At 41.2% G+C, this 27,017-nt stretch overlaps 1 long non-coding RNA gene across 1 annotated transcript; it reads left to right on the forward strand.

Moving 5' to 3' along the window:
- Positions 1 to 234: 234 nt before the first annotated feature.
- LOC149914789 (uncharacterized) lies at positions 235 to 11,581 on the forward strand. The gene is made up of 3 exons (XR_016460081.1): positions 235 to 312; positions 5,019 to 5,420; positions 11,524 to 11,581. It is a non-coding gene; the product is annotated as an uncharacterized LOC149914789 (long non-coding RNA).
- The last annotated feature ends 15,436 nt before the right edge of the window (positions 11,582 to 27,017 follow it).

Here is a 27,017-nt window from a genome sequence, read left to right on the forward strand (position 1 = left end):
GGGGAGGCAGAGCATGGAGAAAACAACCCTTCCCCCAGGCTGCCAGCTGAACAATCTGCCTCACAAATTCCACAGTCCTTCCCACCTCCACAGTTAATGGTTTCAAGCTCTCAGCTGATGAACTTGGTATAAACAGTTGTTTTTTTATCAGCAGAACTGCTGAAAGAGGAAAGTGGTGGGAGCTGGGTAGGAGTGGTTTGGGGAGAAGAGAACAACAGCTGAGAGAATGCAGAAGAAAGAGCAGAATTAAGTCTTCATCCTCACTTTTGGTGAACTTGGCTGAAGCAACACCTGCTGTGTAAAGGCCCAGAGGTACTGGTTCACCTGGGGCAGAGGTAAAGGTGATGGCACGTGGAGAGGGTAGGAAAAGCCTTCAGAGCCACGTTCTTCCCTCCCTGTCAAAGCTCCTGGCAGAGCAGTGTGAATTACAGCTGCTTCTAGGAGTGAAGAAGTGCTTCAGCTTCTCTGCTATGCTGCTGCTGTACTGATTTGATAGCAAAAGTGTGGGTCTGCATAGGATGAAAAAGCAGGGGAGAAAACCCCATCTGCATGGGCTGTGAAGTTCCAGTAGCTGTTTAGCACACGAGCTTGAGTGCAAAGTTTTGCTCTGAGGGGATGATTGCAGTGCTCATTACAGAGGAGGCCAAACTTACCTGGTCTCCAAGCAGCTCTCAAATCTGTTATTCAAACCATGTGAACTCAGAGCTGTGAGCAACTGTGCAAATGAAGTGGAGGTAGGAGGCCATGCTAGCAAAGGGCTCACAGCTCATAGTCTGTTGGGTTACAATGTGCTGCTGCTAAGGTTTGGATGCTCAGATGCAGAACGTAATGGGATAGATCGGGGCCAGAAGAAATGAGCTTAAGATGTGATTTACTGTGACCTGTTCTGGTTTGCCTGTGCACAAATTACTTCCACCAGAGGGATGTTACAAGGAGGAATGCGGCTCTTCTCTTTTGTCCTTGTCCTTTGCTGCTTTCTCAGCTGGCTGATTCATTTTGGCAGAGAGGAGTGAGACAGGAGATTGGGAACACAGCATGGACATGGAGGCGCTCTCCACTGTTCCCCCTCATCTGGGAGTCCCAAGAGGATGAAGATTTGAAGAAGTGATTCAGGAGCACACTAACAATTCCTCAGTCAGCACAGTTTCAGGCCACTTGTTGCAGCAGAGTTTGTTCATTTTAGTACCAAACTAAAATTGGCAACCAATTCTCAGGTCTGCAAGCCAGACTTCCCCTAATGTGAAAATATCTTGAATTTAACATAGCCCCAGTGTGATGCAACATAACAGGAGAAACGTAGCTGTCCTTGCATTAGCTGTGAGGAGTGGTTTTGTCCAGCATTCCCTTAATCACAGATTTGAATACTGCTCTGAATGCCATTTTCATGCCTCTCCTGCGATGCTATGAATGAGATGTTAATGCAGTTTTACAAACATAAGCAGACCTCAGTACTTCTGAGCTGTGAGTTCCAGCTGTGCTGTTAGCTTAGACCTGAGGAAGTTTGGAGAGCAGAGGCTGACCACAGACCACCTTCTTCCTCCTGGGTGGGTGATTTACTGAAACAAATGCAGAAGCCTGAGACATGGAACTACTTAACTTTTGTTTGTGAATGTTGGCTATCTGGGTATGATTTTTGGCTGGCTGTTTTCTTGTAGTTTTATATTGAAATATGGAATATGCTGATAAATGGTGTTCTTTGTTTTTTTTGCTTTGTTCCCATGTCAGTAGATTTCACATTATTGCGCAAGGTTCTCGTGGTGTTGCATGAAGTGGGGAAAGGATATTAGAATGTTGTTAGAGTCCATGAGACAGAGTCATCAGCCTCAAATGATGACGATATGGATTTCTGAGGATGCTGGGTGAGTGGAGTGCTGTTCGCTATTGTATCATACATCTGGGCCTGCAAGTTGGAAGGCAACTGAAATCCTGGTTAGATTAGGTAGAGCATTAGACCTCTGCTTCCTGGTTATAGTTCAGTGGAGCGCTAGATTGGAGGAGGCTCATTCAGGGCTGAACATACTCTGTTTTTAGGAAGGGACACAGACAATTGTAGAAAATGCTGTGAGAGGAGATGATTCCATAGCAAAAATTGCTTAGAGTTGGAACCCAGGGCTTCTGCTCTCCCTTATGCGAGTTCTTTGCAATTAAAATGGATGTGAACAGTAAATCTAAACAGCACCAAAAGTGAGCTGCACACAAGTAATTCTTCTCCACTGACTCCACATGTACTCCATGCAATAGGAATTATATGGGAAATGTTGAGTCATGGCCTGAACCACTGACTGATCTGGGGGAACCCCACTGACCTGGGGAAAGGACCCAGTCAGCCCTGAGAGCACAGGTGAAGGCAATTCAGCTGTGTGACCAGAAGGGGTGGAGCCTGGCTGCCTCCCTCTTAGACCTCATTTAAGGGCTGACTAGCACAGAGAAAGATCTCTTTCTGGAGATCCTTCCTTGGTGAGGTTTTCCCCTGTGAACCCGGCATCTTCTGATACAGGTCAACAATCTTCTTTCCTTCCTTTATAGCACCTTTCAATCGTACTGCTCTTTCCATCATCACACCTGTGTTGTAATGTCTTTCTTGTTGTATTGATCTGCCCAATTGCTGTAGTAATTCATGCTGGTTTAGGTCTCTCTGATAATATTTCTCAATGATACTTTTCCTCCAGTGTTTTTTGCTCCTTAGTGTTGATAGTTGTACCATAACAAAGTCCTTTGTGCACCTATACTACCAGCTTGGTTTCCTCAACTGAAAGTCACACAGGAATAGCAGAGTTCAAGGGCTTGATACAAAAGTCTGAAACTTGACCTCAGTCACCCACACACTGCATTGTAGTTCAGGGCAAATTATTCAGTCTTTTGACCCCTTTTCTGCAAAATAGGGTCATTTCTCTGCCTGGCTTAGTTCAGCTGAGGAGCTTATACTTACTTTGTGCACATGTGTCATCATGCACAACAGCTTCTAGATTTTAGGGGCAGCTGCTGTGACTGAGTAGTGAGTGAATGCTGGAAATAGCCATTCTGTTGTCTTGGAAGTCTTTGTGTCTTTGTTCTGAAAAGCTGGATCGCTATGCACAGCGATATCTTGAATAAGGTAGGAAGGGAAAGAAGTGTTCCTTGCCAGCTGCCTTGGAAACAGAAAGTTATTTTCTTAAGCAGACTTACTAATTGTGTAGGATTACCAAATAATTTGGCTAATGTCTGCTTGGTTTCTCCAGCCTCTCTCGATTTCTATTAGTAACTGTTGGTGATCAGTTTTAATGCTTTCCTTCCCTTTCAGGTGCAGTGCTATCTGTATACCTGCATTTGCAGATGCAATTTGGTTCTCAGCTCATTATATTCACTGGGAGAACAAACAATTCAGCAGGATATTGTTTAAATATGCACTCAAATTAGCAATAGTTTAAGAATGTTTATGTTTTGTATATAGAACAGGAGATGGAAAGATTAAATGGAAAATAGTATTACTGAGTGCACAAATAAAATTGTCTTAAATGTCATCACATGGGCTAGTACCATTTAAAACCTCAAAAATAAGGTCCACTTTGCTTATAGGAACAGTGCTAGTCTTGTATCTCTTTATAGGGATAAATTTTATCTTACGGCAATGCCCATACTGATTGAAATAAACTGGTTTGGGGAGTTGGTGTGCTTGTAAGCATGCATACTGGCTGGGGGAGAACTTACGTTACAAAAGATTTCCCTCCTGGTGCATGCAGCTTCATTCATACGTTGCAACCATTACAGTAAAAATGTTATTGGTTTGCATATTCCAGCAGAGAACTGCTGAGCAGTCAGAGCTGCTCTTGAAAACAATGTAAAACCCTGATCTGAACATGTGTTAACTGCCTATATCAGATCCCAGGCACTGGAAATTAAACACTTGAAGTTAGTGGTCTCCCTTGACCACAAAGGACCTCTTTCTCTCAGTTTGCTGCCAGTCATCTGGACATTATGTCTTTTATCTCTTAGAGATGCTGTGAAAAATAAATTGTTTCTGAAAAACTCAAAAATAGAGTGCTGAGAGCAATAAAAATCCCTGTGAGGAGCTTAATTGTGTCTTCAGGGAAGGTTTAGAGTAATATGCTGTAAATAAGGTGTAGGACCTCTCACTGATCCACGGGGGAGGTGATAAAGTACTGAACAGCTCTTGGTCAAGAGAGGAGAGCTTACTTTGTTCATCATGGTCCCTACATCTGGAGAGGGCACAGAAGAGGTGAAAGAAAGGTACAGTCGTGGGAGATGGGACTGATTGGCATCAGTGCAATGTAGCAAATGTAAGGATGTACCAGGCAACGTCAAAAAGATATTCTCTCTCAGTTTTGAGATCTTTGCTTCTGAAATTGACTTTTTGGTGAATACATAGTTAGCAGAAAACTTAACTGCTCCTGTCCCATAGAGAGCATCTTCTTGAGTAATTTGCTATCACAAGTTCTGAATCCTGCCCCTTCCAAAGCATCAGATGTAAAGGGGATCCATCAGTTGTTAGCAGTAGCAGATCATAATCCAGTAAGTAGAGCAGGCACTAGAGGGAGATACTGTCCTTTTAAGGCTTGAAACCCACAGGATTTATTTTAAATGGCCTCGTGGACTGCAAGAAACTATCGCACTACTCTTGCCATTACCTGATAAAACCTCTTGATGTGCCTTGTAAGAATGTAATCCATCGAGAAATAAGAGATAATGACATAAACTGCACCGTGTGGATAGCTGGCTGTCATGCATTGCAAATGGAGGATGCTGGCTTTTCTTTGGGAAGTGTTCTACAGAGGAGAAAAAACACTGGGAGATCCCAAAGTTGTATCAGTCTTTATTAGGGTATTTTCTCACTGAAAGCTTTCTGCTCTGTAGTTGAATGTGACAAAGTTATCCTCAGGATGACAAATAGATTTTGTCTAATGAAGGCTCTTTCCTGATTGAGACAGTTGTCCCCGTGTAAATAAGTGGGAATGCTTTAATGGTAATATCTGCCAGTTGAAGTACCATACTAAATTTCTTCTTTGTTCTCTGTCTTTCAGAAGCTGTACAGTAAGATCATCAAAGCAATTGCAATGTTTATGGCTTCTCAATTCTCCAGAAATATATGGAGGTATAGACACACAAGGGAAACTATTCGAGGTTGCTTCATGCAATGATAAAGATTTTTATTCATCAAGAATAATTACTTCTATCTTGATAAGAAGTGAGAAGATGACAGTAAGAATTACTGTGTCACATAGAAGGGTGATGATGGCAGGAGCATCATTGCCTCAGCTGGAATGAGAGCTCCAGAATTATTGTGGACATATCCCAAGGTTTCAACTAGCAAGAACCCTGATGGTTCTACCTGGCATTGCCATTCCATTGGACTTCCAGAAGCTGCTCTGCCATCTGTCCATATGCTGAATATCATCAGCCTGTTATAGGCATGAGTCAAAGCGGTAAGTGTACAACTTCGTTTGTGATTTTTTTTTTTTTTGGTCTTTTTCTTTTCCTGTGTGAGAGTATGACAGCATAGATTTAAAGAGAAAACATTCTGTGTAGATACTAAAGCTGGTTGTGGGAGTTCTCCCAACAGAAGGTTTGCATGGTGGCTGAAAGCATAAAATTGTAGCAGATCATCTCTGTGGCAGTTCATTGTAATGTTGTGCTGGTAAGAATGACACTGTGAGATGGAGGATAAAGTAAAGGTAAGCCATTTTATGGCTGGCTGAGTAAAATTTCATTGAATGACAGGCATTTACGATGACTTGGTTGAAGTGTTACGGCTGTGGTAGATTTATTTTTCCTGTGGGCCTCTGTTTTACTAAGTTCAAATGTGCTCAAGGTTTTGGAGACAACTGGATTGAGCATATCAGTCTCTTGTGATGTCCTGTTAATTTCTGCTACTGTTGTTGCATGTGACCCATTCTTTCTGCAAGTTGAAGTGTTGCTGTTGGAAGGCTTGTTGATGGATTTCCAGTTATCTGCATTCATCAATCAAACCTTTGGAGGGAATGGGAAGCAACAGTGTCCTCATAATGGCGGCAACCGACAAACTTGAAGAGATTGATAGTGTATAGTAAGGTGTGATGATGCACAAATAAATACCAGAGCTGGAATGTATAATCTGAGTGTGCACACTTGTATGTTGTGACTTAAATTCCCTTAAAAACAAACAGCCTTTGTATGTACTTTGCGAACACAAGATGTCATTTTCAGAATTTCATCTAGTTCCTACTTGCGAGGAACTCAATAACCTAGAGCTTGCTGTAGTGTCTGACATCATAGTAACTCTTTTGGTAATATTTTCCCTCCGCTCAGCTGAGGAGGAGGGCAGATTTCAGGATGTTTAATAAAAAGAAAATGGCATTTCAGTCTTTGGTAATTTAACACTGCATAGAGTTATCACTTATCAACTGAAAACAACCTGGTATCAAGCACACAGAATATAGAAACTGCAAATGGAAAATTCCTCTTGCTTCAACCCACTTCCTTTTGTTGCACCAGGAAGGGAAATATTTGTATGGAAGATACAGTTCTTACGGTGAGTGACAGATTACCATCTTTGCCCATGCACGTGAATTCTTAATATATCTTCAGATATATTCAATTGAGCATGTGGGTGTCAAAATAAAGCAAAATAATACATAGTTCTTCCAAACAGCTTTACTTTCAGGAGGCTTATTGGTGTTGTCAGTTGTTACATGATGAGATGCACAAACTGCATAGTGTGTATCCACTCTTCTTGGAACTAAAAGAGAACCGGTATTCAATATTCAATGTGAGTTACAGTCATGATTGTCAGATCAAAGTAACATCCTGTCAGTTCTAATTTGCTGCTATTTTCCTGAAATTTTAAAGGGCAGAATCCTTCAGTGTTCCTATTCAGGTGTCAGATTTGCATTATAACAAATTCAGCCTGTTACCTTCTGACATCCTGATATGTACAGCCAAAAAATATACATTATTAAAAATCATGGAACATGCCCAAAAATATCATGGAAAGTGGCAAATAGAGATAATTGTAACTCCTAAAACTACTGAGCTGATTCCATTCTTTTCTTGGCTTTATTTTTATGTTTCTGTCAAAATACGAGATAAGTGAAAAGTCAAACTTGAAGTTGACATCTCAGTTACTTTTAACTAGTTTTAAATTCCAAACGATTGAAGTCAATAGATGAAAATTGACCTTGTGCCTGTCTGAACTTGTTTACTCAAATATCATTTTTCTAAATACACTGGTTGCTAAGTCATTGGTTGCTTTAAACTTGTGGGTCTCTGTTGGAAGTGATAGAGTTGGCACACAGACACTGGAGGTGGGTCTTCCGTGTTAAAAATTTATATGTGTGTATTGTTTTGCACATGTTGGTCCAAGCACATTAGTAAGGCTAAGTACCTCACAGCTGAAAAGTGTACAGAAGTTCTGAGCTGAAAAATATGAGCTAAGAAGCTGGAAGGATGTGGTCATGTTTATGGTAGTTAAGGCTGTTTGAGATGACACTACTCCAGTCTTGCAAAGATACCATAATATGTAGACTTGAGAGCAGGAGCCATGTGTGGTGATGTTGTCTACATCAGTGCACGGTTAGGGAATTTAAATTAAATAGATTTTTCAGCAATAGGTTAAACAAAGAGAACTGGCTTCTCATTAGGCTGTGTAAGTAGCACTTTCAGGTTGCTTCTGCTATCAGTGTGAAAGCTTCTCACTGTTCGGTGGTAATAAGCAGCAGGGGATGACAACAGCATAAGCTGCTCCAGGACTATTTTCAAGATGATGTCTAGAAGCAATCTTGATATAAGCACCGAAGTGCCATTGTGTTTCTGGGATTAATATGGGCATACATTCATTTGCTTACGTTCCCTCCAATTTATTTCCTTGCAAGTTGCAAAACTACAGAACAAATGTTTCAAACAGAGAGAATTCTAAGATCCAAAAAGAATAACAACATAAGCAGAAGGCACTCACTGATGCCAGTAAATTCTTCATGGCTGTGACTTATTCATAAACATGAGCAGATAAGTATTCAAGGGGAAGAAAGGACTAATTTTTAAGTGATTGAGGCAAAATTTCTTCGCACAAAATATACACAGGGCTCCTAGGCGAATCTAGCGATAAGGGTGAAGTGTTGTTTGAGAGGGAAGGAGCTGACACAAATTTAATGTCAATGCAGCGATCCAATGCACACAGCCAACATGTGCTTTATTTTAACAGAGGCATTTAGGCTGATCTGCACATTTCCTAGGGTTAATAAAGGTAAGTCTCAGTGGCTCACAGACCTTCTTTTTAGTTTCTCAGCTAGGTTTGTGCTTGTACAAAGGACAAGAATACAGTGCTGGAAGCTAGCTTAAAGGATTGTTCCCTCATCCTCATGAAGAGTCAACAGATGTAAGCCATCAGAAAGTGAGGAGGAAGATTGCAGACAACAGTCTCTGATAATAGGCGTTGGTTTTTGATTCTAAGGGATGGGATTTGTCCAAGTATGAGGCCCAGTGCTGCTTTAGAGTGTAAACACAGTAAATGGTGTAGCGTGGCTTTATTGGAATCATTAAGAATGGAGAAGACCTCTATGATCACTAAGTCGAACCCCAGACTGTCCCACGATGCCTACTGACCACATCCCTCAGTGCCACATTTCTATGGTTCTTGAACACCTCCAGGGATGGTGACTCCTCCACTGCCCTGGACAGTCTGTGCCAGTGCATCACCACTTTTTCCAAGAAGAAATTTTTTCCTAGTATACAACCTGGACCTTCCCTGGTGCAGCTGAAAGTTATTACTGCTTGTCCTATCAAACTTGTATCAGAAGGGTCCTTTTTTTACCTTCTGTTCTGCCGACAATGTCAAAAGGGCAAGTGTGCAGTGCGCCAAGGAATCAGATCGCTGTATGGGAAGATAAAAAACAAAACACCAACAAGTTTCCAATGGGAAGTAGTGTGTATGTCTGAGAAGGGTTTTACAGTGTGTGAAGTAGCCACTGCGTCAAAGATCATGCCTTTAAAATGTACTGACAAAGGTGAAAGGAAGGATCTCTGTTTCCCATTTTTTATGGAGGGGAAATAGAGGTCCACGCTGAGGAATACACTTGTCTGTGGTTTTGTCTGATGTCTTTTGCAGAACTGTGAATTTGGGAAACTGGTTTCAAGTCCCACTTGTACACAGTGCGTAAAACAAAGCTATTCTTCCTCACACCTAATCAGCTAGCCATTATGGGGATAGAGCAGGAAAAGACAGGTTGGAACAGGATGCCAAACCAATGCAAAGATTTGTTAGCAATTTCCTTTCTTACTTAACTGCGTAAATAATCAAATGTGAACACTGGAAAAGCTCAGATATTTCCCTTGGGATGTAAACTTGCCTTGCATGTTTAAAATATTTATTTATTTGAGCTGTCAATGTTTCTAACTCTATCAAGGCTAAAACAACCATGGAATCTGCAGATGAAAGATGAGACTTGAAAAGGGAAAGAAAGCAGTGTGTTAGGCCCATTTAATTTAAATGTGCTGTATTAAATCTAAAGCTCTGTCTCCTCAGTGTCTGTGCAGTTTGGCTGCTTATTAGTATTACTGAGAAAGGGAAGATATTTTAGAGCAGGCATGGTTTAGATTAAGTTAATTTAAGTTAGTACAGTGGCTTAGAATACCAAGGCGCTTTTGTACTGATCTCATTGCACTCCAGTGCAAGAAAAGCAGTTGGGTGTGTGACAGAAGTACTTTGAAATGATAACTGAGCAACTCCGCTTCCATATCTCCTGAGAATATGGGAAGAGGTGTTGCCTGGTGGTGCAGAGAATAAAGAACAACGAAGGGCAACACAGTTTGCCCTGAGACAGCAGTAAGTAGGTCAGCGAGGCATTGTCCTGCTCCTGATGTTTGTACTGTGTGTTTTGATGGAGCACCACTGAGCTATACAAGTGGGGGTCTTACTTCTTTCCACGTGAAAAGCCAATGAGCTGCTGTGAGCCATCAAACCTGGCAGGTGCTTACACGTATCTAAACAGCTTTGAAAAACTCATCAGGGAAGAGAACCTTTTATTTATCTGCCAGATCCTCTCAAATAACAGAGGAAAGTGCAATTGTGTGGAGGATTTTCGAGTCACCACTTCTGGTACAAAACACCACCGCTGCATTAACCCTGATGGGAGAGGGTCCTTGTTAGAGCAGCCTGCTCTTTGTTAAAGGCTGGGATAAAAATAAAAACTGAGCTGGCCTTCATTTTGTTTCTTTGAGAGATTTTCCTTTATTTTTTGTTCATGTTTGTGTGGGACCTTTCATTTACGGGTCAGCAACCTGTGGCTGGAATTTCTTGGTGGCACTTCAGTCAAAGCAGTAAGACCTCATTTTGTGGCTTAATAAAATCTTAGAGCTTAATAGATTATTCATAATATCAAAGCTATTTAGAGCTAGAAGAGTATTTCTGCTCCAGTTCCATCCACTTTACTGGGATTTCGCAGTTACTCCTATACTGAATGTTTTCCTTAAGCAGAAGAAACATGTGGAACTAAAGATGTGAATCTTTTAGAACTTTATGTATCAGATTACTGAGAGAACAACAGATTTAGGTATTACAGTCCTCCCACCCAGGAATCCTTGCAGCTGCTCTTTTAACTTCCATCTTTTAAGGCCAGTGGGAAGTTGTGTGGCAGCTGGGTAACAACCTTACTCGTATTTAGATGGGACTGGATGTGGAAGCAATGTCACTGGGCAAACTGTTTTTGCAGTCATATTTCTGTGTGGATTCTGAAATGGATCCCCAGAAAGCAAGAGCATTTGTTCTCCATGTACTTGCAATACCTGTAGAAAAGCTCAGTGCTAAGCTGTTAGTTCTTTGCTGCTTCTCTTTTCCATAACCTGAGTTGTACCAAAGGAAGGAGACCACATAGAAGATGAATCGTAATCAGTGAAACTTCCAGAGACAAATATCAGTAACAGTATCATTGTTGCTTAGTTATTTTTTCAATGGTGAAAATGTAGTTGATGTTAGATAATGATCTTTTGGTAATTGCCTATTACAGAGATGTTTTAAGTTAACGCACAATGAGTTTGGAGTTAGTTTTCAGAAGAGCTTGCTTTTCTTTCTCTGCTAGCATCTGAATGATGCCCATTAAGGGTATCTATGGAGCACCTAATGAAAAGTAAATTGTTAGATGGAATCATCCCATGTAATGAGATTATTTCAGCAGTTTACTCCTTATAATATGTTAGCATGAAAAATTAGAATTTTGGGCAGGTGTGAAAATCTGTTGAGTTTCCCTGCAGATATAATCATGCACTGGGGGAAATTTTCTATAAGGTTACGTTTTTGTGACTGTATGAAGTGAAATCAAAATGATACACTTAGATGACCTTTTATGAATGCGCAAGTTATTTGTCAAGATAAATTAAAACTTATATTTATTCTGCTTGACATGAGCTATTAACTGGAATTTCTGGTCTAATCAGTTATTTGCATTCAGAGAAGAAAGTGATTGTGAGGTCAGGCTTCCTTTGGAGTCAGATTTGTTATAGTCTATCATTTCTTCAGCCAGTAATTTACCCCAAACACCTTTTCCTCTTCTTCCCCAGGAGACAGCCTTGCTGAGTGGTGTCACCACGTCTATTCTAGGGCAGTTGTTTTTCTCCCACCAGCCTGAAATCAACTCCACTGCTCAGATTGTCCTGGTAAGTGACTGCTCTTTGGGATTGTGTTCCTTATCATTTTGTCTTCCTAAAACAAAAGAGGGGTTAGTCTGAAAGGAGGACAGCCCTGACATCTTACAGGCCAGTGGAGTTTCCTTTGCTCTCCAACCCAGTAAAGCTGTCCCCACTATTTACCCTGTACTCTCCGACTGTGTCCCATATGCTTCAATTATAACGCTTAACTCTGTGGGTTTTTTTTAATTTAAAGTAGTGTCTATTGATACCCTGTTGATCTGACACAAAAGCAGTGTGCCTATTTTGTCGAAAAGGCGGACTGAGAGACTGCTGAGGGTTTGTGGCTCTAAGGACATGACACTTTGCATTTCTTTATACTCGTTAGACAAAAGAGGGCATAATTAGACTTCAGGCGGGCTTCTGTCATAAAGAAATCAGGGGGGAATTTCTTTATGTGTCAGGTTTGCAACAGTGTCTTCTATAGCTATAAAATGTACTCAAATATTTCCAAGACCTGGTTGGCATCGAGCTTGATGTGAGCTTTGTGTACCCACAGCTAGAGGCCTATCGTTTGAATGGTACATCCATTTGCTGTTTTTATTCCATTGTCGTGTGGTTTTTTTTGTCCATTATCACTGCAGCCATGTTTTGAAATCAGTACTCCCCTCCTGTGGATCTGTTGCTTTACTGTGTGTGTTTTGAGACCGCTTGCACTGCATATCAATGGGATTTAGGATGAAACAAGAGAAGTCCTGGGATTTTTGTAAGCCAATCCCATCATCTGTCTTTTGTGAGCTTGGAAAGCTGTCAGTCTGCACAGAAAACGTACTGGCAGGCCCAGCCACTGCCTTGCTGCTGAGAGGGTTTCTGCAAGGGCAGCTGAAGTCATGCAGTGAATCCTTAAACAAGCCAGGGAGGAAAACACTGTAGTCAAGGGAAGGTTCCTCCTAGATTTTTGTAGCACTTTTCACTTTCTGGGAGCATCCAGATGCAAAGGATAAAGTAGTGAAGGATGTCAAAGCTCACTTTGCTAGAAATCTCAGTGGCATTTTCCCTAGGTTAACACCCTCAGCACTCCTTTCAGATAGGCCACTGTCTCTACCATCTCACAGTCCTTGGTATTTTGAATTTATTCAGGTTTTAAATAGTTTAGGGAGGGAGAACCAATTTTAAGGTCAACCACTGCAAGTGTGTTGTGAGGAAAAGAGATGTATTGCTGTCAGAAGATGGATGGCAAATGCTTCTGGATTGGATTGGTTGAAGGTTGTGAGCTTCTCCTGCGGCCACCGATTGAGTTTCTATGTATAGGATGTGAAGAATAACCAGCATTTGTACTAACTGCTGGGGAACAGCTTTGTTATAAGGTGGCGCTTCTGAATAGCAAGACAACGTTTGCATTGGTAGTGCTCCCTGGGATCAGCATGAACCTGCAGCAAAAGAAAGAAAAACGCTGCTTTCTGCTATGCACTGTGTTAATTAACTGTCTTCAAGGTAGGCCTGGGATATGTTCCTCTTGACAGGAGTCCAAGGCCTCACAAAAGCAGGGCTGAGAGTTTGAGGCATCGCTGGGAATCTGCAGGAGCTTTATTGTGTTAGTCTGCAAATCCACTTCCAAATGGTTTAACGCTCTGAGGAACTAGACAATCTGTAAAACGGTCTTTTGAACTAATTGAAGTTAACTTGCCACAAATTCTAGTTGTAGACAGGTCTTAAAAGGCAGATATAACATGGAGCTTTGTTTCTAGCCGCACATAATGGCTACAGTGCTAATGATTTCATGGGTCCTTGTCCATGGGAGCCTTGTTTGGAGAAATCTGATTCAACCCCTACATTATGAACAGAAAGGGTACAGAAGGCAGGTGTCTTATTTTTGTTCTCTATCTGCTTTTTTTCACTGCTTTTTTAATTAATTTTTCTTCGAGAGGGAATTTCTAGACAGAAAGAAATAAGACCCAAACCTACCAAACAAACAAGACACGGAGGCTTTAAATTCCACCTGGGTAAACAAACCATGTTTCTGACAAAGTGTTATTGTTCAGAAGTCATATGAATATGGCCACTCATTTAAAGATTAAAATCTCAGATGGTTACCAACAAAAGTGAGCTGGAAAGCTCAGGCATTGGAGGTAGTGCAGCAGTGGGAATTTTTTGAGCTTTTACTACTTCTATGTTGGAGATCGTAGAAGCTGGTTTGAGGTGCTCAAAAACTTCTTTTGTCACTGTTTTGGCTGAGTTTGAGATGTTTCACACAGCCCAGAATCTGGGCCAGCACATTCCAGCTACTTCAGTGTTGTCAGTTTATTCTGTTACAGAAGCATTTCAATCCTTCAGCTGAGGTCAGAGCCACAGGCTCAGCAAGGTGTTGCCAGCTCTTATCATCATACGGCCTTGTTCCAAGTCTCATCATAGAATCATGGTATCATTAAGGTTGGAAAAAATCTCTAAGATCCCCAAGTCCAACCCCAACCTATCCCACCATGCCCACTGACCATGTCCCTCTGTGCAGCATCTCCACAATCCTTAAACACCTCCAAGGACAATGATTCCACCACCACCTTCTTAGGCAGTCTTTGCCAATGCATCACCACTCTTTCAGAGAATAAATGCTTCCTAATATCCAACCTGAACAAGCCTTGGCTCAGCTTAAGGCTACCACCTCTCATCCTGATAGGTAGCCTTGCACAAGGATCCCTGTTTTTACGTATACTTCTGTCCTGCATTGTTTGAAAGGGGAAGCATCCTTAAAAGCTAAAATTTTAAATACAAATTAAGAAAAATAAAATTGATATTGGAGTGTGTTTTCACTTTATCTCTTATGCATGCTTTCCTGAGAGCTCTGACTGATGACAGCATAGAGGGACAAACATTTCTAGAAGGCCTCGTAGATATGGAGGGCAGAAGTGGGGGAGATGGACTCTCCTGGATGAGGGCCAACATTCTCCTCTCTGCATCTGAGTTCACATTTTCCAGGTTATTGAGGTCTGTATTGGTCAGAGGTTCAGCAAAGTTTTTCCCTTCTGAGTTGCACACGCTCCTGTCTGTCAGATTTCTGACTTTGTTGTGTGTTTGTTCTGCCACATTGCAGTGTGGAAGCACTGTTAGCAAGTAAGAGCTCAGGGAGCAAATTTCCCCCACACCTCTTTGTCTTTTGTCTTCACATATTCTCTTTTCTGATAAGTTTGTGACAGTCTTGCAAGAATTCAGAGAACGTGTGGATGGCCATGCTGCTACTTGGGCAAGTGCAATGCATTGTCAATGTTTAAACACTAGACCCTCATCCTTAAGGCAAGAGAAAAAGAGATTAGGTAATATATGTTAGATTAGGTAATGTGTGTTACTTTGCTGATGTCAAAGAGGACCCTTGGAAGGCACACATGAAGTATGTGCACAGAGACATTACATCAAATATTTTTTTAAAATATGCCTTTTATTTTGTGTCTACATTAGATTATTTTCAATTTCTTTCTTCTGCTGAAGTACAGTGTGGGCCAAAACACTGATGTTAAATGGTGCAGCTCCAGTGAATGCACTGGAGCAACTGGCCTGCCTGACTCGATTATTGCAGATGATAAAGCAGTGAAATAAATTTGCACAAGAAAAGTAAGGAAAAGGGAGAAGGAGAGGACAGGGTTCTCATTACCGCCTTTGAAGTCGGTTCACTTGCAGCAGTGGCAATTCAGGCCACTTGAAATGTTCCTCCACACTGTTTCTGTCCTGCTTTTTGGAAGGTGTGATTAAATATCTAATTAGGTATCAGAAATGCTCGTTCTGTCTGCCTTGTTGACATCATTTGTTCATCTTTAGCATCTGGACAAGCAATTAGCTTGGGATGTTTAAGGAAATGGTCAATTTAATACTTAGGGACATGGTTTATGGGCAATATTTGTGGTAGGTGGATGGTTGGACTGGATGATCTTAGAGGTCTTTTCCAACCTTAATCATTTTATCTCAGTCTCATGCCATCTGAGATTTTCTTATAATAGTTTTCTTCCAGGAAGTTGTCAGGCATGGAAAGTTATTAACTTCTGAAAATTAATAACTTTCCAATCTCACATCTCCAAGTTTTCTGAGTAATTTGAATTCTAGCCCTGTATCCTTTTTGTTTATCAGGGATCACAGATGATTGATGAATTGCAAACACTGAGTAATGTATGTTCTCTGGGACTCATTAAAACTTAGGACCAAGGTCCTCCTTTTATTTACCTCTTTCTGAAATTGACATTGCCCTAAATAAAATCTTCTGGGAGGATTTCCTCCAACTTTGAGCATTCTGTCACCTCAAATGAATAGAAATTACAATTGTTCTATTATTTTCCATCTAGCAAAAATTAGGTCCGTGTCTTAAATATAAGTTCACACTTGATGTGTCTTTTTTTTTTCCTTTTCTCCATTTCTGATGCCATGCCTGTCACATGTTAGCATTGCCAGGCTGTAGAGTACTTATAGCAGCTTGCAATCCATCCACATTTTTCAGAGTCCTGTCAGACTTTGAGCTCATCAGTATTCGTGTAGGTGTAATCGCACCTGCAAAATTTGAATTACCATGTTGATAAGTCTGTGACAGAAATGGACTGTGACTGAACCTGGTACAAAATTGATAAGCCCTTGCGGGGAAGAATTGGATAAAAGAGAGCCACCTGCTAATGCACACTTGTTTTGAACTGAGCAGATATAAAACATGTCTCCTTGACATCCCCATTCCTGAAGCATCGTTCAGAGATCATTTGCATCAAGAAATGGAAGGAGCCCTTCAACCCCTGGGTGTCTGGCGATGCACTAAATTGCTGAGATTCTACCTGCTGGGGTCTGGCCTCTGCCATGAGGTTTTGGAATTCCTTAGGGGTTGCAGAGTACAGGCAGGGACATCGTTGGTTGTGTGTGAAGGTAGCACGGTTTTTCCCCTTAGGAAACGCGAACAGATTTACCTTTTTGAATTACCAATTTAACAAAATAAAGAATGTCAGCAATCCTAAGCAACACTCAACCTCACTGATAAACTGGATGTAGGATTTTTTCATGAGATCGTTGAAACACATGCATGCTAAAAGCCTTTACAGCTGTAACTTTGTTAAAACCAAAACAAACACACACAAAAAAAAACAAAACAAAACAAACAAAAAAAATTTCTGACCCAAACTACTTGCCTGATTACTGAAAATATACATGGTTCAGACTTCACTCTTTGCAACAGTGATTAATTTTCATTGCTATGAAAGCTTAAAGCTGATAAAGTGAAGATCAGTACTGATTCTGAAGTTGTGGTTTTTAAGGCACTGTTGTCTTCCAGCTCACAATGAGGGCTGCAAATCTCGTGTTCCTGTTGCATCACAAAAATAAAGAACAATTCACAAAGAGCCCCCATGTATTATTGCTAACTACATCTTTTGTGTTTAGTGAAAGGGCCCTGTCTTCTGTCAGAAGGCTTAATGAAATGTTAATTTTCACTACTAATCAACTTGAAACATAATGGCAGCAGCTCACTAATAAATAAGTGAACTTTGTGTTTGCCCTGTGCCGCTCTGGAAGATGTCCAGGTTCTTCCTTATGTAATTCATCTCTCTTGCAGAATAGAGGAAAGCAGCAGCTCAGCAGAACGGATGTAAATCCATCATGTTTCAAACAGTGTGTAGCCAATTAAATACTTACCCAAGTCTCATTTTAGCCTTAGAAATATGTTATATCATTGCAGGTTTTCTTCTAACTAGCTCTGCAAGGGTTGTCAGCCCCCAAATCTTCCAAGTTCTTTGAATAGGTGAGTGCGCAGTCTGTGTTTGGAGGAAGCTGCAGCAACTCTAAGTTTGTATAAAGCCCTTGCCATGTAGTGAACAAAAAATGTTTGCATAAAGCTTGTGCGTTTCAATCTAATCCAGGCACATTACCTTAATACTTGCTTTCAGGGTCTGTTAAAAACACTGAGTTAGAGTCAGTGTTATCTGGGGAGAAAAAGGTGGGAAAAGGGGAACGAATTGCTGGGTCTCTTTGTTTTCTTTCCTCTGTAACTTCAGCTGCTGTTTTGCTTTGGGTTGCTGAAGAAGCCTAGAAATGTTTTCTTGCCTAAAGAATCTGTAACAATTCCTGACGAAAGATTTCCTATACGCTCACATATCAAACACGCAGCATCAGCAAGCTGATTTTTAATCCTTTACAAACTGTGGAGCTCGGGTTTCCTAAAAGCACTGCAGTTGGGTGCTGCTGGCTGTTGGTACCGCATGGAGCTCTCACTGCATGCAGCATCTTGCAGCCCCCTGCCGCATGCCCGTGGGCAGGCTTCAATTATATGCTGGCTAATGTCCAAGAAAATGCAAAGTAACCCCCGTATCAGATGAATGCTTATTGCTCAGCAGAGCTGCATGTTGTTTTTTGCATGTGTTCCCCTCTCCTGGGGACTTGTGGAGGTGTGACACAGTGGTACATCGGTGACAAATACTCAACAGCAGGCAGCCAGGTTGAGATTTATACGTGACGCCAGGCAAAAACGCTAGCATCAGGTGATGTACGTCACATGAAATAACAGTTGATTATAGGAGAAGGCCAGATATGTTTTGGAAGTACAATTACACAAAAAGCCTATAAGTATTACTGATATATTAGTTAATTATCTCAGACATCGCTAAATAGCAGTCTGCTGCCATTGGTCTTATCAGCCAATTGTTCTCTGTTCTAACGATGCGTTCCTTTCAACACATGTTTTATTGATTACTCTTACTGCTGTTTAAAATCTAAGTTTGTAAGCAGAATTTTCAACAAGCACATCTGGGTTGCTCTCAGATGTTGGAATCTCTAATGGAAGACTGAAATGCACGCCCTTACAGCCCTTAGAATGCACTGCACGTGCAGTGTGGTCAACATTTCAAAGCAGATCTTTCTGAACAGCACGCACACTTTAAGTTGCAGACTTCTGCTATGTTTTCCTTAGCCCCACTGATTTTGGAGCTATGTGAAAGCATGACAATCTCACCCAGCGTTTCTTTGTTTTTTGTATGTTGTTCTTTGTGTGAATGCTAAGATTTCTGTCCTTCTGATAGCTGAGAGAAGCTTGCAAATACAGTCACTCGGAGTAGATTGCACTGAAGGACTTCTTCGTAGTTGAAGACTTTGAATGTTTTCCAGAGGCTTTGAAAATTCCTCCATGTAGTCTTGAAGAGTCGCTCTTTGAAGTACTTTGAAGCCTGCATATGAGAGCTGGGTTTGGTCGAGTCCTATTTTTTCAGGATGGTGGAATTTAAGGCAGTTTTCATAGCTCTGGTATATCCTCTACTCTCATTCTCTACACATCAAGTTTTGAACCAAGCATTTCTGTTTGTTTCAAAAGAAATAATTATTTTGAGTACTTTTTTTTTGTGTGTGTGTGTTTGTGTGTGTGATCCTGTAATAAGTCATCACACTGAAACAGAATGCCCAGAAGGCCAGGTAAGATTTATTGAGTCCTGACCTGCATGTATTTATCTCTGGCAACAAAGCATGTAGAGATGAAATAAAATCAGGAAGGTGACAATTGAGGATACTGAGTAACTGAAGTAGGTGAATTGAAGGCAAAGAATAAGGAACAGGGAATGAAAACTTGATTTTTTAAATAGAGAAGAGGCTTGAAAGAAAAATTGAAGCCCCAGAGATAATGATTGATTGACACCACCTTATTTCAACAGACTGTACCAAAAATTATAAGAAGTTGAGAAATTGAATTGATGACCTGTAAAAAAAACTTGGACTAGGAATATTACAGTGATGAGGCTGCTGTAGGCCTGAGGATGTGGGAAGGCGAGCTGATCCTTAATTTTTCTTCCTGTCTTCTTTCAGCCCACAGCACGGACTGGAGCTGGGAGGCTTTGAGGTCCCTTCCAAGCCAACCATTCTACAGTTCTATATTCTGTCAACTTTAAGACCTCTTCCAAGCCAAACATACTGTGATTCCATGATTTTCTGATTTTTAAGGTCCCTTCCAACCTAACCATTCTACAATTCTATGGTTCTGTGGTCTTTAAGGTCCTTTTCAACTCAACATATCTACGGGTCTATGGTCTTTACGGTCTCTTCCAACCCAAAGCATACTGTGTTTCTATAGTTCTATGATAATTAGCACATAAATATAAATCTATTATCCATGGGAGAATATAACTGTGTTCTTCAGTGTTAGGAAAGCTTGTTTGTTCAAACAAAACAGAAACATATCTGCCAGACATCTGCCTTGCAGCATATTCCCTGTCTGTTTCTTGGAGGCTGATCTCTTTTTTGGCAACATCTTTGGCCTGATCTTCAACTACTGTTCTAACTCTGATTTGGAAAGAGGGAGTAGGAAGCAAACACAGTTTCAAGATAACTTTGTACTTCCCATGGTTCAGGGCCATGGAGTTTTTTGATGAACTCAGAGTAATTTTGGCCTCTAAAGACTGATGACGTGCACTCCATCCTTTGCAGTTGGCTCCTCAAAGAGTCCTTGATTTTGCTCCTCACTTCACCTCGAATGTGGGAGTGGAACCAAGAGCCAAGTCCTTACATTAGCTGCAGAGGTAAGAGTCACAGCAAAAAAGAAATTACTAGGGCCTATTTTTCTACCATTTTAAGGCTGAGTGTTACAAGGAGACCTCGGTATAAATGAAAAACAACCTCATTATCTGTTATCATTCTCATCCTCTTCATACTAAGTCCCCATCTAATTTTCCCTGGATTCGAATAATTGGACAAACAAGAATTTGCCCTCTTGATGTGTGCTTTGAGCTTTTGTCTTGTCCTCACTTTCCTCTCTCCGGCTGCTTCAGGCTGCTTCAGTCATTTCATTTTAAGGCTTGGAGTGCAGTCGAGTGCTTGACAGGGAAAATTGAGGCTTTGTCTCTTTCAGTTCTTTGTGGCTTCTTCTCACTCTTGCCTTGACTCGCTGTATGTCTTTGTGCAAGTCACAGAGTCTGTTTGTGGTAATGCTCCTGTGACCAGAAAAAGTAGACCAGTGATTCTGCCCCAGAAAGCAATTTAAGATTTAATTAATACTTGAGGGCCACACTGTTTCAATGAAATTAACAGTGAAGTCTGTTAATTTTAGTAGGTAACTGTCCTACATTTGCTTCTGATTAAAGCACCAACTTTGTATGAAATGAAAGAAGGAATGCAGAGTTAAACTGATGACTAAACAGCCTTCCGTGTTCCTCAGGTCCCTTTTATAGTTAGCATTAAATGCTGATTGATGGAGGCCCAGAAAAATGTAATGGAAATCAGAAATATTTTCTTCCATCTCACCTAAAAATACCTCTGCTGGGGGGAGAGTTTTCTATGGAATGGTTACACGTGTTCAGCACAGTAATAATAGTTTAGGAAAAACAGCACTGGGATGAAATGGGTGTCAGAGTTTTGTGTTGAAAGCAGTATTTATTAACAGTTTTTTTCCCTTTCATGTTTACTTGAGGTTGGTTTTTTTGTTGTTTGTTTTTTTTTTACCAGAACTCATTTAAAAATCAAAAGTGAATGTTTTCCCTTTACGTGCTGCTTTTATTAAAAAGTTCTCTGTCCCTGCTAGATAGACTTCACAGTGCCTAATTTGCTTCTAGGAAAGGCTTTGGGTTTTTCAGGCATTGCACCCTCACCTCCATGCCTCCAAAGGAATATGGGTGGTGTGTGCTCATCCCAGTGACCAAGGATGACCCCAGCACCATGGGTTTAACAGCTTTGGATTTCAAAATTACGTTGGCAATAGGTTGTCAAAAATCAGACCGTGAAACTTCCCACTGTGACATCTACAGCCAGATTCCTCAGTTCTGGTTTGGCTGAATTTAATTTTTATTCATTTTTTCATTTGACCATTGTAAAACCTAATGGAGAATTGACTTTTTAGACTGTTTTATTTCAACTGTTCAAGACAATCTATTTCTGATAGTCTTGTTTCTTCTGAATAACCTGCTTGTCTTGTTCTGACCCAGCTCTGTTGCTATAAGAAGTTAGAGTTGAAGAGGAAAAGTTGCCTTCACTTCCCTTTGGCACTTACAGCCATTTCATTGCAATATTTTCTCACTGCCCATAAATCAGGATGTGAACCTCCTATAAAGATTACTTTAAAAACAATCTGAAATATGACATATTTATGAGATCACGACCATACTACTCTGATATGAGAAGGACTTGGTTTCCTTCATTTTTTTCCTTGGTAAATGAGAGTAGGCGCTGTTTTCAGTAATGTATACTTCATGATGTATGGAATAAAGCAGGCCAGTAATTTAGTTAAGATGATTTATATGAGCCATACATATAACTATTTTCTCCCTTCATCTTATGGTTTGGTGCCAGGAAGGCCGTAAACAAATCATTGACCTTTCTGTGAGCATGCAGCCATTGACCCAAGGGCTGCTAGATTTGATTGATCCTGTATTTCCTGGCAGCGTTGAGAGGAGGGTGACAGCTGTGGTGCTCCCACTATCTCTGTGTACACGGGGTCTGTTTACATTTTGTTCATTTTGCTGTGTAGCTCTGCTCACTGGGTGAGACCTGCTGGTCCTCTGAAAATGAATGCTTGGTTTTTAATAAGGGCAAGTCAACTGCCAATTGAGAGAAAAGGGTTATTGCCTAAAAGAGATGGTGCTGTCTCATTAATAATATTTTTCATTTCACATGTGGCCTCGAAGCACTTTGCAAAGGAACAAGAATATTATAATTGCCGGATTACATAAAGTAACTTGTCTGCAGCCACCCAGCTTATCACATCCTACAGCGAGTGTGGTGTTCTGCCTGCAAAAACAGGGACTTGGTCATTCATTATGGTAACAGGGCATCCACGTGCAGTGCACTGCAAGATGCCACTGATGTTAGCTTTTGAGTGACCCTAAAATTAAAAGACGAGAGGTGAAAAACATTATTTTCAGAGGGAATGACATCTGGAGTACAACTGAAACCTAGTGCGAATTTCAGAGAATCACAGAATAACTGAGGCTGGAGAAGACTTCTAAGATCCCAAGTCCAATTCCAACCCATCCCACCATGCCCACTGACCACATCCCTCAGTGTCACATCTCCATGGTCCTGAAACATCTCCACGGACAGTGACTCCACTACTCCCTGGGCAGCCTGTGCCAATGCTGACCATTCTTTCTGGCATTCAGGAACCACAGCAGTTCTGAAAGTCTTTCTATTAAGATCCTCTATATCCAGAAAGTGGAAGCGTTTCAAATTCGTGTGTGATTCTGAGCTATTTTGAAAATCTCACCTTTTGTGCCGTAGTGATTCCTCACGCCATGGGAAAGGTTAAGTATGTGAAAATCTGGCCTGAAAAATGGAAGCTAAGTTTTCACTTAACTTTTAATTGCAGTGTTTCCTGGTGGTGGCGGTTGTTCTTGTTTGTTTGTCTAGTTTTTCCTTAGAGGAACTGGCTTTGGCTTTTGTCATGCATCAAGAAGTATGCGCTAGTGAGAGCAATAAGGGCAAATGCAGTGTTGAAATCAGAAAGGCAAAGGTGCTGGAGAAGTTTCTGCATTGAAATCAGTGGAAGAAAATGTAGTCCTGTCAAGATAATTAGTATGATGAGTAAAAGTGACCTTTATAGCTGGAAACATAATTGCTTTGTCATGGCCCATTATTTGACCTTCTATAAAGCATCCTTCAATACTGCTAATGAGTACTTCTGTGCATGCATGTTGACAGCTGGGATGTTGTTGGGAAATAAGTGGCAGCAAGAAATGAAGCAAAATATTAAGTACACAGTATTCTTCTTACTTATAAAAGAGCTCTATTAGTACACTTCCTCCATGGTGTGGTAATTGAGAGCCTTAGGTGAGTTGTTCCCCCTTCTCACTTGTGGACCTGAAGGTAGCATCCGAAAGATGCTACCAAGATCCTTCTAAAATGGAGAGGGAGATAAACTAAAACCTTAACCTCCATGTTTTGTGAATTTAAAGAAATTCAGTGAGTCTTGGCTGCATCCTTCTGCCTGAAGGATTGGCATTTTGTGATCTTATTTTTTTCTTGCTTGCAAGTTAATGGTTTCTTCACGGACTTTGAGTGACGCTGTAATTTATTTCAAGACATGAATTTTGATGCCATCTGTCACAAATTCGTGAAAGAAAGCTCTCATCTGAATTTTTTCCTCGGCAGCTTCTTATTCAGAGATGCTCCTTTGTTAAGGCCAGAAATCATTTGATAATCAACTTTTATACCCTGTGAAGCAAGGGCTAGAAAGCTGTCCTTCCCTAACACCTACATTACACATTCTTAATGCCACTGAGAGCCTTTGGATCACTTTCAGAAAGATAGAGAACCTTGATTTAGGGTCTCCAAGTGACAAAGAATTTGCCATTTTCCTAACAATGTTTTTTTAGCACCTGATTGCTTTCAGAAACCGTATCTTTTGGCTAAATTTCGGTAGCACCATCTTGCAGGCATTGGCTTGTTCTCCTCAGTTTCAGCTGTTGTGGTGGGTAGGGTTGGGGGAACCTTTGTAAAATCATCAGAGATGCCACAGCCTCAGAAGCAGCATCTGCTTCAGTGTCTTCTCATCTCTAAGAACCTCATGAGGTTCCCCTGGGCCCACTGCTCAGCCCATCCAGGTCTTTCTGTTGGCATCCTGTCCGTCAGGCATACTGATCACACCACACAGCTTGGTGTCATCCACAAACTGCTGAGGGTGCCCTTGATCCCACTGTTGGTGTCACTGATGAATGACAAGACCATTAAGAAGGTTGCTGATGGTTAAAGACTATTTGTCCCAGCACTGGCTGCTGAAGGACACCACTCATCACTGATCTCCATTTGGATATTGAGCCATTGGCCATTTCTCTGGGTATGATCTCACAGTTTCTCATCTATTGAAAAGTCCACTCATCAAATCCCTATCTTTCCAATTTGGAGATGTTACGGGGGACTATGTCAAAGGCCTTACTGAATTCCAGGTAGATGACATCACTGGCTTGTCCCTTGTTTACTGAAGCAGTTATGCCATCATAAAAAGTGATGAGACTGATCAGGCAGGGCCTGCCCTTGGTGAAGCCATCCTGTTATCCCATGTGCCTTAGCACAGCTCTAGGACGATGTGCTCCATGATCTTCCCCAGCACAGAGGTGAGACTGACAGGTTAGCAGTTCCCAGGGCTGTCCTTTCTACTCTTCTTAAAAATGGGTGTGACATTGTCTTTTTTCCAGTCACTGGAGAGTTCACCTGACCACCATGACTTTTCAAATATCATCAAGAGTGGCTTGGCAGCTACACCAGCCATTTCCATCAGGACTCTGGGATGCAACTCACCAGGACCCATAGACATTATGGATGTAATGGTATACTCAAACTGTGAGCTTCCTATAGACACAGCTTGCAGTGATGGAAGCGTGATGTCAACAATCTTTACTAATTCCAAATTTTGCTGCCAAAAATGTGGCATCAGAAACAGCCCTTTCTGTCTCCCATTTTTGGCTACAACAATGTTAGGTGGCTTACAAGCCACAAAGAGGAAGATGATATTGTCAGTATAGCTAGTTGCCAAATATTGTGCCCTGTAGTGCATTTGTATTTAATGGCTGTTGGGTCTGTCTTGCCAGTGTAGTTATGGCTGTTGCATGTTTCAGCCTTCTGTTCTGAAAACCTGCTAAATTGCCAGCAATCGTCTTCTGTCTTGAATATGTATCACAAGCACCACTGTTTCTGCGAGGTCACTTGAAGGGCCAGAGAAGAGGAAATTACAGCAGTAATTAGGATATGTTGAACAGAGGGTGCTGAAGTTCCTGCCCATCTGTTGCAAGGTTATCTTGGGTTTATCTGAGCAGTTTTCATCGCTCTGACTCTTTTGTTTCACTTAATGAGTTGATGACCATGCTGCTGTTGGAAAGATCTGTGGAGCCTTTGTTGAGTACCTTTGAAGCCACTGTTTTCACTATAGAAGTTTACAGGACAAAAAATTTCATGCAAGACATGAAACAGAAATTCATCAGATGCAGCTTTGATTCCTGACAATGCTTCAGGGTCAGTGACTGTGTCACTGAGTTCCTCTCTGTTGATAAAACCCCTGGGAGATGCAAAGAAATGGTTCTATAACCCACCTTGCTGGGGATCACTAGCAGACTGCAATTGCTTTAGGTCATCTCACCTGCAGAAAATCTAAACATCGTAACGGTGTTTGTAGCAATCCAGCTATTGATGACTTATTTCCTACATTGCATCTGTCTCTTGCTTTACAAACTCTTCATTGATTCCTTTTTACAGACTTCACATACCAGACTCATTTATGACTTCCTTGTTGACTGCACGCCCGAAGGGAAAGACACTCCTTTTCCTTCTAAGCATCTCCTGGTGCTCAATCCTAAATGACGTGTCTGGATAGGATCATAATGTGAATGCTTTAAAGCAAATAATAGCCCTCCAGATGTGTTTTTCTACCCTTGTTCATTTATAGCAGGCCTGTTCTACCTGAAAAAGGCAAAGCTACGGGTGTTGAAAACCCCTCTCCATTCTTTTTAGCATCAGGTGGCCTGGAAAAATCATTAATTTTTTAGTGGTCCCTGGGATTGTGTGGGCGGTGTGCTGGGAATTTCAGTTTTCTTGCGCTGCATTGGAAGTGAAAGCTGGCATTTAAAATGTATTCTAACAGATTCAACAGTTTTCCCTGTGCAACCAAAGATACTAATTATCAGGTCTATTTCCAGAAAAGTGGTTTTTAATGGCAATCTATAGGGGTAGAAAATTATTTTGATTTCATTTCTGTGGAGGATGCCCAAAGACAGGTTGCTGAAGGCTTGAATATTCAGTGTAATGAGGCCCTGGGGGATAAATTGCAGCAGTCTGAGCACCCCCGCTATGAACTGGAAAACGCATAGGATGTGTCTGTCAAAAGAGAAGCCCATTCTGATAGATTTGGGGTGTTGTGGCTCCTCTGCTGACAGAGCAGCAGCAGCACAGGGTCTGCACTCATCACACGGATAGGAGTTAGAAAAAAGTCAGGTGAACTCATTCCTCCTGCTCAGTGATTTCTGCCTGTCTTTAAATATTCTTTCTAGCATTCGGGCTGCTGTCGATCACAGCACTGATGCTATTTTACTAACAAAGTTCTGTTAAAACATGTCTCAGCTGAGGGTGAAAGGGTCTGGATCCTCTGCTGTCGCTCAAGTATTTAATTATATCCAACTCTTACATCAGCGTTTCCATACTTAGAATAGAAACTAATAGGAATGCTAGTTTATAATGTTGGTGGGAGGTTTTTTTGTTGGTTTTTGTTTGTATTGTCTGAATTTGCATTAGGGGGATGATGACTTTTCAAGGCAAAGGAAGATTGCTTGGTGTGTCTTTCCAGCAGCTTTGTCTAGCGGGGAATGTCATGGGCCAACAGCAGCATTTGGGCTGGTGTCCTTGGACAGAAGGGCTCTCCTTGGGCTCAGTTCAGTTCGAAGACTGAATTGAAAATCTCTGTTCTGTATTCATGCAGCAGTTACTGCCATGCTTATCACTGAACATCACACACCCTTAGACCA

Source organism: Phasianus colchicus, chromosome 27 (genome assembly GCF_987193195.1).
Source record: "Phasianus colchicus chromosome 27, bPhaCol1.hap1.1, whole genome shotgun sequence".
NCBI lineage: Eukaryota > Metazoa > Chordata > Aves > Galliformes > Phasianidae > Phasianus > Phasianus colchicus.